Raw genomic sequence first — 16419 nt, forward strand, 5'->3', positions numbered from 1 at the left:
ATCCCAGGTCATAGTGTCTATAATACTGTAAGGGGTTCTTCTACATAGACCATAGTAAATCCCAGGTCATAGTGTCTATAATACTGTAAGGGGTTCTTCTACATAGATCATAGTAAATCCCAGGTCATAGTGTCTATAATACTGTAAGGGGTTCTTCTACATAGAAGACCATAGTAAATCCCAGGTCATAGTGTCTATAATACTGTAAGGGGTTCTTCTACATAGAAGACCATAGTAAATCCCAGGTCATAGTGTCTATAATACTGTAACAAGCTCACCTAGTTGCTGTCACCATTTACAAACTCCACACAGTGGTCACTGACTAATTGGACATTAATTTCCCACTGAGCAAACCCTTTCTGTACTTACAGCACTCTGTAACGTCTGCGCTAGGAGTCAGGAAGTAGGTGCATAAGGTCAGTTTAATAATGAGAATAAGAAGAAGAACAAAACAAGAGAAGCGTACTGAACGTAACCAAAATCCATACTGCCTGAAGACTGAGGCTACTGAGGGCTAAATAAAGGGGAAGTAATTAAGGTAATGATGAAGTCCAGGTGTGTGTAATGTGGGTTGCCAGGTGTGCCTAATGTGGGTTGACAGGTGTGTGTAATGTGGATTGACAGGTGTGTGTAATGTGAGTTGCCAGGTGTGCGTAATGTGGGTTGTCAGATGTGCGTAATGTGGGTTGCCAGATGTGCGTAATGTGGGTTACCAGGTGTACATAATATGGGTTGCCAGGTGTGCGTAATGTGGGTTGCCAGGTGTACGTAATGTGGGTTGCCATGTGTGCGTAATGTGGTTTGCCAGGTGTGCGTAATGTGGGTTGCCAGGTGTACATAATGTGGGTTGCCAGGTGTGCGTAATGTGGGTTGCCAGAGCCGGTGGTATATTGTTGAAGACTGGTCCACTATTTAACAAATGCACAAGATTAAAAAATATATATATTTGCCAACAAAAAATCAACAGAATATCCTAAATCGGATTCAGTATTGGTGGCCATTTTGGATTATGTAAAAAGAAACATGGGTGCCATGCCCTAATGTTGGGCTTCTAATATCAATGCATACATTCCATAGAGCATTTATACCAAATATCACCGCTTCTTTCCACCGCGTCACGGTTTCATCACTTTGTGACACAAATGTGTACCTTAACGTGTAAGTAGATACGAATCTTTGAATGTGGTTCATAAGCGTGTGTGTGTGTGTGTGTGTGTGTGTGTGTGTGTGTGTGTGTGACATCACATTCATTACATACAAACTAATACAACACACACTCAAACATACACACACAAACACGCACACGTTGTTACTTGGCAACCGCTCAGTTACCAAGAGACTGATTGCAGAAGTGCTGGTTTCCATGGTTACGGTGGAGGCTGAGTCATCCTCACTGCAGTGTGTCCCGTTTTATCGTGTGTGTGTGTGTGGGGGGGGGAGCATGATTGAAAAGTGCTCATAATGATGATTTGTGGTCAAATTTAAAGTGATAAATAACTAGTTATCAACATGACTTATTATACAAGACTGTTCTTGTGTGTGTGTGTGCGTGTGTGTGTGTGTGTGTGTGTGTGTGTGTGTGTGTGTGTGTGTGTGTGTGTGTGTGTGTGTGTGTGTGTGTGTTGTTCTGGGGCTGACTGTGAGGGAACTCTTGTTTCTCTTTTTGTGTCCCATGAATGATGCCTGTCATGAACATGGTGACAGCCACAGAATGGTACTTCCTCCCCCGTCCTCTCCCTCTCCCCCGTCCCCTCCCTCCCCATCCCCTCCCTCCCCGTCCACTCTCTCCCCCGTCCCCTCCCTCCCCATCCTCTCCCTCCCCCGTCCCCTCCCTCCCCATCCTCTGCCTCCCTCCCCATCCTCTCCCTCCCCGTCCCCTCCCTCCCCATCCTCTCCCTCCCCTCTCCCTCCCCCGTCCTCTCCCCCCCGTCCCCTCTCTCCCCGTCCCCTCCCTCCCCGTCCCCTCCCTCCCCGTCCCCTCCCTCCCCCGTGCCCTCCCTTCCCCGTCCCCTCCCTCACCCGTCCCCTCCCTCCCCCGTCCCCTCCCTCCCTCCCTCCCCGTCCCCTCCCTCCCCCCCAGTCCCCTCCCTCACCAATCCCCTCCCTCCCCGTCCTCTCCCTCCCCGTCCCCTCCCCATCCTCTCCCTCCCCTCTCCCTCCCTCCCCGTCCTCTCCCCCCCGTCCCTTCCCCCCCCGTCCCCTCCCGTCCCCTCCCTCCCCGTCCCCTCTCCCCCCGTCCCCTCTCCCCCCGTCCCCTCCCTCCCCGTCCCCTCCCTCACCCATCCCCTCCCTCCCCGTCCCCTCCCTCACCCATCCCCTCCCTCCCCGTCCCCTCCCTCCCCGTCCTCTCCCTCCCTCCCCGTCCTCTGCCCCCCGTCCCCTCCCCCCCGTCCCCTCCCTTCCCCGTCCCCTCCCTCCCCGTCCCCTCCCTCCCCATCCCCTCCCTCCCCTGTCCTCCTTCTCCCCCGTCCCCTCCCCGTCCCCTCCCTCCCTCCCCCCCGTCCCCTTTTGTGAGTGAAATGTTTACTGTAAAAAATGTTATTGTTTATTTCACTTTTGTTTAATATCTATTTCAATTGCTTTGACAATGTAAACAAATGTTTCTATCCCGATAAAACCCCTTAAATTTAAAATGAATTGAGAGAGAGACGGAGAGGGAGAGAGAGAGAGAGTCAGAGAGAGAGAGAGAAAGAGACTAGGAAAGTCAGTTAAGAACAAATTCTTATTTACAACAACGGCCTACCCAGGACGACGCTTGGCCAATTGTGCACCGCCCTATGGGACTCCCAATCACAGCCGGTTGTGATACAACCTGGAATCGAACCAGGGTCTGTAGTGACACCTCTAGCACAGAGATACAGTGCCTTAGACCACTACGCTACTTGGGAACCCGAACTAGAGTCTCATTAATGCCATACATCATTAATGAGGGGGCGGTGTCAATGCTCTGAGAGAAAGATAGAATTTCTCTGTTAGTTGTGTTGGGGGGCAGTAGTGTTTGTCTGTCTGTCTGTCTGTCTGTCTGTCTGTCTGTCTGTCTGTCTGTCTGTCTGTCTGTCTGTCTGTCTGTCTGTCTGTCTGTGTGTGTGTGTGTGTGTGCTGGGGGCGGGAGCGTGGCTGAACAGACGGCACAGTTCTATAAATAGAAGTCTCTCTCTTTCTGCTCTATCTCTTTCGCTCTCTCTTACTTCTCTCACTCCCTCTCTCTCTTTCCCCTCCTGCAGCAAAGCACCCCCACAACATGACGCTGCCACCCCCGTGCTTCACAGTTGGGATGGTGTTATCCGGCTTGCAAGCCTCCCCTTTTTCCTCCAAACATAACGATGGTAATTATGGCCAAACAGTTCTATTTTTGTTTCAGAGGACATTTCTTCAAAAAGTACGATCTTTGTCCCCATGTGCAGTTGCAAACCGTAGTCTGGCTTTTTTTATGGCGATTTTAAAGCAGTGGTTTCTTCCTTGCTGAGCGGTCTTTCAGGTTATGTCGATATAGGACTAGTTTTACTGTGGATATAGATACTTTTGTACCTGTTTCCTCCAGCATCTTCACAAGGTCCTATGCTGTTGTTCTGGGATTGATTTGCACTTTTCGCACCAAAGTACATTCATCTCTAGGAGACAGAACGCGTCTCCTTCCTGAGCAGTACGACGGCTGCGTGGTCCCATGGTGTTTATACTTGCATACTATTGTTTGTACAGATGAACGTGGTACCTTCAGGCGTTTGGAAATTGCTCCCAAGGATGAACCCAAAGATGGCTTTTTCACGTGATTTTTATTTTGGTGACTGATTGTATCTCAGCTATCCCTGGACCTGATTTAACTTTGAGCTTTTTAAATGTATTTAATACCATTGTAGATAATCATTCTCCATTCAAAGTTAGAGTGAGAGGAGGGAAAAAGTGAGAGTTAAGGTAGATGGAATGCCTGGTCCACTCCTGATTTATTATTATACCTTTATTTAACTAGGCAAGTCAGTTAAGAACAAATTCTTATTTTCAATGACAGCCTAGGAACAGTGGGTTAACTGCCTTGTTCAGGGGCAGAACAACAGATTTTTACCTTATCAGCTCAGGGATTTGATCTTGCAACCTTTCGGTTACAATCCCAACACTCTAACAACTAGGCTACCTGCCGCCCCAAAGTCCTTCATAAGGGAAATGTTTCCTGGGACAAGGCCAGGAACACAGGCTTTTAGGCAACTGGGGAACGATCAAAAAGGCTAAATCTGATTATTATGTAACCACTCGTTCTGATTCTAATGGAATCCCGGCTAAATTCTGGAAAACTGTCAAAAAGAAGCCCTTCCTTAATATACAGTAGATACCCAGAAATCCACAAGGGCTGACCAATTGGAGCCGGGTCTGCTCAAGTGTGCTGCCACCCTGATTTCTGGCTCAGTAACCCATATCTAAAATCTAACATTATAACTAAGAAATATTCCAAAAGTATAGAAAACAGATTATGTACTGCGTTTAAAAAAAACATACAAATGAGCTTGTTGAGAAACTAAGATTTAAAGTGAGCTTTATTTTGTCTTTTTTACAGAAACAGAACTTTTATCTCTCTAGTCAGCAGGAAGCTGATTGTGCAGTTAACCTTTCTACCTGTTCTTGATTTACAGTGATACTATTTATCAAAGCTGCCTCTATTTAAACCCCTTGGATGCTGTTTTTCATAGGATTTTTATAATGAAGAATGTGTTTTGTTTTAGTTGACTGTGTTTTGTGTATATCGTGTGTATTAATGTCTGTCTACGTCGTATATGTTGTGCTGCATTTTAGTCGTTTAATATTTTATTTTTTAATCTATTTCATGAAATTGTACATGCAGGGCTCCCTTGTAAAAGAGTCACTGGTTTCACTGGTGACTCCCTGACTAAATAAAGGTACATAAAGGCTGTACATGGCAATATGAATGTTCAATACGCACAATAGACTGACTGGGAAGGTGATTTGCCACAGTTCATGTCCTGCGATAAGACAATGACAACTCATTGCAGGTGTGTTCTGTGGGTGTCACTGAGTAGGCTGATAGACCGTTTCATGGACCCCAGATCCATAAGTAAGGCTGTACATTGTAATATAACTATGCCCTAATGCAATCCCGAAGTCTATACATCCACAATGCGATTTCAACTGATTTTTTGTTCTTGTCAAATTGACTAATTATTGTATGTATTTTTATTTATGTAACAAAACTCCAACCTTGTTTTGCGTGATCTCGAGCAATTGTGGCATGATTCCAATATTTTAATCTGCATCAGTTTCAATAGGATCTTTTATTTTGAAGGTGAATCGCCGATTCCACAACTGTTGATCAGGCTAATGTTGTTCACGACACACACGTGAGAGGGCGGCCAATAGGAGAGAAGAGGAGAAAGGAGGAGAGAGCGAGACAGAGCGAGCAATCGAGAGAGAGCGAGAGAGGAAAATCACGCTTTGTGTGACAGTGGACGAATATTGAATGAAGAGGTATCGGATGCCCCTTATTTGAGCGTTAACGGATTTTGAGGGTAAAACATCTATTTTGTGTAACATACGCGTTGTTTTTATCCGTCTCCGTATTTAAGGATCGGATTGACGCGTCGATGGCATCAGTACCGGAGGGTGTCCCTCTTGCCTCCACCAGGCACAGCCGGTAACGGGAAGGGCTGCTGCTGCTCCCGTTTCTAGGGTTATAGATTTATTTCTTCTCGTGCGAGCTGTAACGTTGAGGGAAACGTGACCAGAGTAAACCGGGACATTTCGCCGATCATGGAGTAATGACCGAGTGAGCAGCGTATGAGAGGTAAGGGATGCGCAGAGCATTCAGCGGTTTGATTCTTCTTATTCTCACCGAAGGACTGATGCTGATGAGCTGAACTGATACATTGTGATCAGCCCTCTCAACCTGATATTACATAGGCTACATTATCGATCACGGATCACCATGTAACCATTCAGCAACACCACCCTGTCCTCGTTGAAATCATCCAGCGACAGAGGAGTTGGATCTAGCCTGCGATCGGCTCGATGGATAACCGTTCATTGCTCATCCGCACAGAGATAGCCTAGGCTATTTATCGATTATGATTGGTAACGGGATTGAAAGATATACCATCGATAGAAGTGATTATGAAAACACAGAAAGTATCATTGCATTCCTGTTATCGCTGTATGTGTAGATGATATCGCGAGTCTTTGTCTTGCCTCGGTACGCAGCACAGTGCGAGCCGCAGCAGCGGGCTGGGAAAATAGGAACGCGACCGCAAACATATGACGCCAACCTTTCCCACGCCTATGACGTAAACGCGCTTATAGGCCTATTCTGTAAATTGTGCAGCCTTATCTATTCTATACAGTATAATTGTGTAATGGAGATTAGTTAGGCTATTCTGACTATCTCCATGTATTAGGCTACCAGTCAGAGGCCACACCAGTCCCCTCCCCTGTAACATAGGCATATAACAGTAGGCTATGTAACCGTGTTACAGCATAGTTTATTAGGCTATTATCAGTGCAGCATAGCAAAGCATAGGCCTAAATCAGTTTAGCCTAATGGTATTACAACATAGCTACAGCATAGGAGGAACTGTTTCTGCTATAGGATAAACGTTTGATTCTACATGATGAACTGGACATAGAATGTAATTGAATAGAATAGAATAGAATAGAGTTGATTGTCTTCACGGGAGGAAATTCTTTCCCACAAGCGTATACATTCCACACCAAAAAACCAACACCATCACCACAGACATTAACAAGTACATCACCAGTTCCCAATAGCCCAACACCACCACCACAGACATTTACAAGTACATCACCAGTTCCCAATAGCCCAACACCCTCACCACAGACATTAACAAGTACATCACCAGTTCCCAATAGCCCAACACCACCACCCAGACATTAACAAGTACATCACCAGTTCCCAATAGCCCAACACCACCACCCAGACATTAACAAGTACATCACCAGTTCCCAATAGCCCAACACCACCACCCAGACATTAACAAGTACATCACCAGTTCCCAATAGCCCAACACCATCACCACAGACATTTACAAGTACATCACCAGTTCCCAATAGCCCAACACCACCACCCAGACATTTACAAGTACATCACCAGTTCCCAATAGCCCAACACCACCACCCAGACATTAACAAGTACATCACCAGTTCCCAATAGCCCAACACCCTCACCACAGACATTTACAAGTACATCACCAGTTCCCAATAGCTCAACACCACCACCCAGACATTAACAAGTACATCACCAGTTCCCAATAGCCCAACACCACCACCCAGACATTTACAAGTACATCACCAGTTCCCAATAGCCCAACACCACCACCCAGACATTAACAAGTACATCACCAGTTCCCAATAGCCCAACACCACCACCCAGACATTAACAAGTACATCACCAGTTCCCAATAGCCCAACACCACCACCCAGACATTAACAAGTACATCACCAGTTCCCAATAGCCCAACACCACCACCCAGACATGTACAAGTACATCACCAGTTCCCAATAGCCCAACACCACCACCCAGACATGTACAAGTACATCACCAGTTCCCAATAGCCCAACACCACCACCCAGACATTAACAAGTACATCACCAGTTCCCAATAGCCCAACACCACCACCCAGACATGTACAAGTACATCACCAGTTCCCAATAGCCCAACACCACCACCCAGACATGTACAAGTACATCACCAGTTCCCAATAGCCCAACACCACCACCCAGACATGTACAAGTACATCACCAGTTCCCAATAGCCAAACACCCCCACCCAGACATGTACAAGTACATCACCAGTTCCCAATAGCCCAAACACCCTCACCCAGACATGTACAAGTACATCACCAGTTCCCAATAGCCCAACACCACCACCCAGACATGTACAAGTACATCACCAGTTCCCAATAGCCCAACACCACCACCCAGACATGTACAAGTACATCACCAGTTCCCAATAGCCAAACACCCTCACCCAGACATGTACAAGTACATCACCAGTTCCCAATAGCCCAACACCACCACCCAGACATGTACAAGTACATCACCAGTTCCCAATAGCCCAACACCACCACCCAGACATGTACAAGTACATCACCAGTTCCCAATAGCCCAACACCACCACCCAGACATTAACAAGTACATCACCAGTTCCCAATAGCCCAACACCACCACCCAGACATTAACAAGTACATCACCAGTTCCCAATAGCCCAACACCACCACCCAGACATTAACAAGTACATCACCAGTTCCCAATAGCCCAACACCACCACCCAGACATTAACAAGTACATCACCAGTTCCCAATAGCCCAACACCACCACCCAGACATTAACAAGTACATCACCAGTTCCCAATAGCCCAACACCACCACCCAGACATGTACAAGTACATCACCAGTTCCCAATAGCCCAACACCACCACCCAGACATGTACAAGTACATCACCAGTTCCCAATAGCCCAACACCACCACCCAGACATTAACAAGTACATCACCAGTTCCCAATAGCCCAACACCACCACCCAGACATGTACAAGTACATCACCAGTTCCCAATAGCCCAACACCACCACCCAGACATTTACAAGTACATCACCAGTTCCCAATAGCCCAACACCACCACCCAGACATTAACAAGTACATCACCAGTTCCCAATAGCCCAACACCACCACCCAGACATGTACAAGTACATCACCAGTTCCCAATAGCCCAACACCACCACCCAGACATGTACAAGTACATCACCAGTTCCCAATAGCCCAACACCACCACCCAGACATTAACAAGTACATCACCAGTTCCCAATAGCCCAACACCACCACCCAGACATGTACAAGTACATCACCAGTTCCCAATAGCCCAACACCACCACCCAGACATTAACAAGTACATCACCAGTTCCCAATAGCCCAACACCACCACCCAGACATTAACAAGTACATCACCAGTTCCCAATAGCCCAACACCACCACCCAGACATTAACAAGTACATCACCAGTTCCCAATAGCCCAACACCACCACCCAGACATTAACAAGTACATCACCAGTTCCCAATAGCCCAACACCACCACCCAGACATTAACAAGTACATCACCAGTTCCCAATAGCCCAACACCACCACCCAGACATGTACAAGTACATCACCAGTTCCCAATAGCCCAACACCACCACCCAGACATGTACAAGTACATCACCAGTTCCCAATAGCCAAACACCCTCACCCAGACATGTACAAGTACATCACCAGTTCCCAATAGCCAAACACCCTCACCCAGACATGTACAAGTACATCACCAGTTCCCAATAGCCCAACACCACCACCCAGACATGTACAAGTACATCACCAGTTCCCAATAGCCCAACACCACCACCCAGACATGTACAAGTACATCACCAGTTCCCAATAGCCAAACACCCTCACCCAGACATGTACAAGTACATCACCAGTTCCCAATAGCCCAACACCACCACCCAGACATGTACAAGTACATCACCAGTTCCCAATAGCCCAACACCACCACCCAGACATGTACAAGTACATCACCAGTTCCCAATAGCCCAACACACAACACATACTGTATATTATAAATAATTGTAATGTGCATATCATTCCAGAAGACAGGAGTCTACCCTTATGAAGCTGTATTATCTGTAGAGTACAGTGCAGAAGAACTCCATCTACCAAGATGCAATAGGGCTATATACAGTACTTCCTGCTTGATCCCTAGAGAGATGGACAGCTGGAGGACACATCTTCCCTCTCCTCTCTAACTGCTCTCCCATCCTTCCCTCTCCCCTCCTCTCCCCTACCCTCCTCTGTATCCCTGTCTAACCCGGGTGTGTTTAGCAGCCTAAACACAGGAAAATACCTTCTTAGTCCAGAGAGCTTTCAGGAGACTGAAAGAGCTGATTAGCATGCTCTAAACAACTAAGCTAATGAAAGAGCTGATCAGCATGCTCTAAATATCTAAGCTAATGAAAGAGATGATCAGCATGCTCTAAACAACTAAGCTAATGAAAGAGCTGATCAGCATGCTCTAAATATCTAAGCTAATGAAAGAGATGATCAGCATGCTCTAAACAACTAAGCTAATGAAAGAGATGATTAGCATGCTCTAAACAACTAAGCTAATGAAAGAGATGATCAGCATGCTCTAAATATCTAAGCTAATGAAAGAGATGATTAGCATGCTCTAAACAACTAAGCTAATGAAAGAGATGATTAGCATGCTCTAAACAACTAAGCTAATGAAAGAGCTGATCAGCATGCTCTAAACAACTAAGCTAATGAAAGAGATGATTAGCATGCTCTAAACAACTAAGCTAATGAAAGAGATGATTAGCATGCTCTAAACAACTAAGCTAATGAAAGAGATGATCAGCATGCTCTAAACAACTAAGCTAATGAAAGAGATGATTAGCATGCTCTAAACAACTAAGCTAATGAAAGAGATGATCAGCATGCTCTAAACAACTAAGCTAATGAAAGAGATGATCAGCATGCTCTAAATATCTAAGCTAATGAAAGAGATGATCAGCATGCTCTAAACAACTAAGCTAATGAAAGAGATGATTAGCATGCTCTAAACAACTAAGCTAATGAAAGAGATGATCAGCATGCTCTAAACAACTAAGCTAATGAAAGAGATGATTAGCATGCTCTAAACAACTAAGCTAATGAAAGAGATTATTAGCATGCTCTAAACAACTAAGCTAATGAAAGAGATGATTAGCATGCTCTAAACAACTAAGCTAATGAAAGAGATGATCAGCATGCTCTAAACAACTAAGCTAATGAAAGAGATGATTAGCATGCTCTAAACAACTAAGCTAATGAAAGAGATGATCAGCATGCTCTAAACAACTAAGCTAATGAAAGAGATGATCAGCATGCTCTAAACAACTAAGCTAATGAAAGAGATGATCAGCATGCTCTAAACAACTAAGCTAATGAAAGAGCTGATTAGCATGCTCTAAACAACTAAGCTAATGAAAGAGATGATTAGCATGCTCTAAACAACTAAGCTAATGAAAGAGATGATCAGCATGCTCTAAACAACTAAGCTAATGAAAGAGCTGATTAGCATGCTCTAAACAACTAAGCTAATGAAAGAGATGATTAGCATGCTCTAAACAACTAAGCTAATGAAAGAGATGATCAGCATGCTCTAAACAACTAAGCTAATGAAAGAGCTGATTAGCATGCTCTAAACAACTAAGCTAATGAAAGAGATGATTAGCATGCTCTAAACAACTAAGCTAATGAAAGAGATGATTAGCATGCTCTAAACAATTAAGCTAATGAAAGAGATGATCAGCATGCTCTAAACAACTAAGCTAATGAAAGAGCTGATCAGCATGCTCTAAACAACTAAGCTAATGAAAGAGATGATCAGCATGCTCTAAACAACTAAGCTAATGAAAGAGCTGATTAGCATGCTCTAAACAACTAAGCTAATGAAAGAGATGGAGAGGGAGAGAGGAGGGGATTGTTTATTTTTGACACCACTATTGTTTTTTTTCTCACTTTTGTTTATTATCTATTTCACTTGCTTTGACAATGTTAACATCTGTTTCCCATGCCAATAAAGCCCCTTGAATTGAAATTGAATTGAATTGAGAGAGATCGAGAGAGCGGGAGGAAAGGGGGACAGAGAGGGGCTGTTGGGGAGAGAGGGGCTGGTGGGGAGAGAGGGGCTGGTGGGGAGAGAAAGAGAGAGGTAGAGAGAGGGGAGGGAAGAGGGACAGAGAGAGGGGGAGAGAAGAGGGACAGAGAGGGGGGCTGGTGGGGAGAGAAACAGAGAGAGGGGCTGGCAGGGAGAGAAATAGAGAGCGAGAGAGGGGAGGGAAGAGGGACAGAGAGAGGGGCTGGCGGAGAGAAAGAGAGAGATAGGGGGAGGGAAGAGAGACAGAGAGAGGGGAGGGAAGAGGGAAGAGGGACAGAGAGAGGGGCTTATGGGAAGAGAGAGAGAGAGAGGGGGCTTGTGGGGGGAGAGAAAGGGGGCTTGTGGGGGGAGAGAGAGAGGGGCTAGTGTGGAGAGAGATATAAAACTACAGGCAGTGCATGCAGGGCAGAACTGGGACAATATCCACTAATAATAAAAACTAAAAAAAGAGCAATTAAGTTTTGGAAACATTTAAAATACAGTGACCCCCTCTCATATCATTACCAAGCCCTGCAATGCCAAGAGCTGAGCAAAGAAAATAGTCCCCTCATCCAGCTGGTCCTGGGGCTGAGTTCACAAACCTGTTCTACTAACACACAGATTATTTTGTGCCCAATAGAAATAAAAGTGACTCCAAAATGACGCAGTACGTTATGCATCCAACAAGTTTGTGGAGTCACAAGTTTGATGATCAAATCAATCAATCAAATGTATTTATAAATCCCTTTTTACATCAGCCGATGTCACAAAGTGCTGTACAGAAACCCAGCCTAAAACCCCAAACAGCAAGCAATGCAGGTGTAGAAGCACGGTGGCTAGGAAAAACTCCCTAGAAAGTCAGAAACCTAGGAAGAAACCTAGAGACGAACCAGGCTATGAGGGGTGGCCAGTCCTCTTCCGGCTGTGCCGGGTGGAGATTATAAATGAACATGGCCAAGATGTTCAAACGTTCATAGATGACCAGCAGGGTCAAGTAATAATAGTCACAGTGGTGGGGAGAGAGAGTCATTGCGTGCTAGGAAATATGGGACCAAATACTAAACTTTTGACTACTCTACTTGTAAGACTCTTTAGGGGTGTCAATAATTTTGACCCCTACCTTTTTAATTAAAAAAAATGAGCAATAGCATTAGTATAAAATAATATTTCCTCAATTTTCTTGTATACAATATACCTCACTATTTGAATTATTTATTATATACATTCATTATTGCTCATCTTTATCAATGGTGTCAGTAATTTAGGATCCCACTGTATAGGCTTAGCTGCAGTCAAAACAGCTCATAAAGTCTGTCAGTGGTATAAATACTTGGTAGAGCTGTAGTACAGAAACCAGCAGCTCATAAAGCCTGTCAGTGGTATAAATACTTGGTAGAGCTGTAGTACAGAAACCAGCAGCTCATAAAGTCTGTCAGTGGTATAAATACTTGGTAGAGCTGTAGTACTGAAACCAGCTGCTCATGAAGTCTGTCAGTGGTATAAATACTTGGTAGAGCTGTAGTACTGAAACCAGCTGTTCATAAAGTCTGTCAGTGGTATAAATACTTGGTAGAGCTGTAGTACTGAAACCAGCTGCTCATAAAGTCTGTCAGTGGTATAAATACTTGGTAGAGCTGTAGTACTGAAACCAGCAGCTCATAAAGTCTGTCAGTGGTATAAATACTTGGTAGAGCTGTAGTACTGAAACCAGCTGCTCATAAAGCCTGTCAGTGGTATAAATACTTGGTAGAGCTGTAGTACTGAAACCAGCAGCTCATAAAGTCTGTCAGTGGTATAAATACTTGGTAGAGCTGTAGTACTGAAACCAGCTGCTCATAAAGTCTGTCAGTGGTATAAATACTTGGTAGAGCTGTAGTACTGAAACCAGCTGCTCATAAAGTCTGTCAGTGGTATAAATACTTGGTAGAGCAGCTGCCCTCTGAATGTACACATAGTGCTCTATTGGTGTGTATTCTTGGAAAAAATCGTATTCTACTGAAAATAGTATATTAAAAATACCATAATTCCTATAACATTCTCCAATATTCTTTATGTGCAACTTGTTAAGGTGTTTTGGGTGCTTTACCATTGGTTTAAAGGATTTTGACATTTAAAACCATGCTGCCAAAGCCCCTACCACTCTCAACAGTGATGCTAATGCTGTCTTCTAAATAAAGAAAACTAAGCCGTATTTTTGGTCGCTGTCTCTTAGGATCACTTTCTTGATGTGAATTGAATGCATTTTTTATCAATACATTTAAGTATATTTCAAATGTTGGTGTACTGCCACTTTAAATGGCAGTAGTTTTTACAACATAAATGACTAAATTAATATTTTCAGAATTTAGAACATTTTGAAAAACGAAATGATACTATACTATATCACCCCCGCCCTTCACTTCGAGTCCTTAGGAAACTATGCACTATTTGGTTGTTGTATGTATTATTTCTTACACTGTTACCCCAAGAAATCTTAAGTCTTATTACATACAGCCGGGAAGAACTATTGGATATAAGAGCGACGTCAAATTTACCAACATTACGACCAGAAATACGACTTTCCAAAAGCGCATACTCTGTTTGGACTACCACCCAGGACAATGGATCAAATTCCAGTAGCCGACCCAAAACTACGGTGCCGCAGAAGGGGCAGACGCAGCGGCCTCCTGGTCAGGCTACGTTGATGTGCACATCGCCCACCGCTCCCGAGTATACTACTCGCCAATGTCCAGTCTCTTGACAACTAGGTAGACAAAATTTGAGCAAGGGTTGCCTTCCAGAGAGACATCAGCGATTATAGCATTCTCTGTTTCACGGAAACATGGCTCTCTCGGGATATGTTGTCGGAATCGGTTCAGCCACCGGGCTTCTCAATGCATCGCGCTGTCAGAGATAAACACCTCTCTGGGAAGAGGAAGGGCAGGGTTGTATGCTTCATGATTAACGACTCATGGTGTAATCATAACAACATACAGGAACTCAAATCCTTCTTCTCACCCGACCTAGAATTCCTTACAATCCAATGCCGGCCATATTACCTCCCAAGAGAATTATCGTCATTTATCTTCACAGCTGTGTACATTCCCCCTCAAGCAGACACCAAGATGGCCCTCATGGAACTTCACTGGACTCAATATAAACTGGAAACCATATATCCTGAGGCTGCATTTATTGTAGCTGGGGATTTTAACAAAGCAAATTTGAGAACAAGGCTACCTATATTCTATCAGCATATTGATTGTACTACACGCGGGGGTAATACACTCAATCACTGCTACTCTTAACTTCCACGATGCGTACAAAGCCCTCCCCCGCCCTCCCTTCGGCAAATCCGACCACGACGCCATCTTGCTCCTACCGTCTTATAGGCAGAAACTCAAACAGGATTTACCAGTGACTAGAACCATTCAACGCTGGTCTGACCAATCAGAATCCACGCTTCAAGATTGTCTTGATCACGCGGACTGGGATATGTTCCGGTCAGCCTCAGATAACAACATCGATCTATATGCTGACTCGGTGAGTGAGTTTATAAAGAAGTGCATTGTAGATGTTGTACCCACTGTGACTATTAAAACCTACCCTAACCAGAAACCATGGATGGATGGCTGCATTCGCACAAAACTGAAAGCGCGATCCAACGCATTTAAACAGGGAAAGAGGTCTGGGAATATGGCTGAATATAAACAGTGTAGTTATTCCCTCCACAAGGTAATCAAACAAGTGAAACAGCCGGTACAGGGACAAAGTGGATTCGCAATTCAACGGCTAAGACACGAGACGTACAGTTGAAGTCGGAAGTTTACATACACCTTAGCCAAATACATTTAAACTCAGCTTTTCACAATTCCTGACATTTGTCATGACGTTGCCCTCTGGGTTTTCTATGCACCATCCCCCGACCTCTATACTTCTGACACAAGGCTGTGTGAAGGGGTCGTAAAATTCCAAAGGAGAATGTCCTGCCTCATGGCCCCAGTATAAAGAGACAGAGTGTTTTCATGGAGAGAACAAAGGATTCTTCCACCTCACAGAATTGGAGAACCGAACGACATTTATGTTCTGGAGAAGGTATAAAAGATCGGTGAAGAATCCAGCTACGAACTGGTCCGCTTGGTACAATTGTGTGAGGCTCATTAGAGACAATATGGCCATATTACCATACTAAGGTTTATATACTAGCCTCAGCGATGAGACTTACATCTAATGGTTGTATAAAATGATTTAATAAGATTAAAGCTATTTGGAATATTTTGAGATGCTATGTACTGATGTTAATGTGAGAGAATTGTATTTCTGTACAAAACTTAACTCAGTCATCGGCACGCCCCCAGGGACACAGACAGGACAAGGCGTCATGTGACAGCCTTTTCTATGTTCAGTATAAACCCCCACCCAGAATTTCTTTCTTTAGACCAGCTTACCTTAGAAGAGAGAGCCAAGGTTTGACCGTGCATTCCTCTACTGAACTTTGACCATACCACGTAGTTAAACTTTTAGACTATCGATACCGACAGAATAATAACAAGTCTTTGATATTAATTACTAGTCTGCAGCTAGAAATTCGGTGTCATTGAACGCGAAGACCGACGAAACATCCATTCTATAACGACATGAACGAATGTCACTTTGAAAGATCCATTCTAACCGAGAGAGAGAACGCGGACAAAAACTCTCCAACAAGGATCCCGAAGACACACTGAGCGTAAATATATATTGATTGCAATTGTTCCCGAATGAGTGAGCGTTCATGTGCAAAGG

The 16419-nt window shown here is 44.5% G+C and overlaps 1 protein-coding gene across 1 annotated transcript in view; it reads left to right on the forward strand.

The window, feature by feature from the left end:
* Nucleotides 1-5367: 5367 nt before the first annotated feature.
* LOC106606338 (F-box and leucine-rich repeat protein 16) overlaps nt 5368-16419 on the forward strand; it is a 48113-nt gene continuing 37061 nt past the window's right edge. Inside the window, exon 1 of the mRNA XM_045719669.1 lies at nt 5368-5788. The gene's annotated coding sequence lies outside the window, so the exon portion shown is untranslated. The remainder of the gene's footprint in view (nt 5789-16419) is intronic.

This window comes from Salmo salar, chromosome ssa06 (genome assembly GCF_905237065.1).
Source record: "Salmo salar chromosome ssa06, Ssal_v3.1, whole genome shotgun sequence".
Classification (NCBI taxonomy): Eukaryota; Metazoa; Chordata; class Actinopteri; order Salmoniformes; family Salmonidae; genus Salmo; species Salmo salar.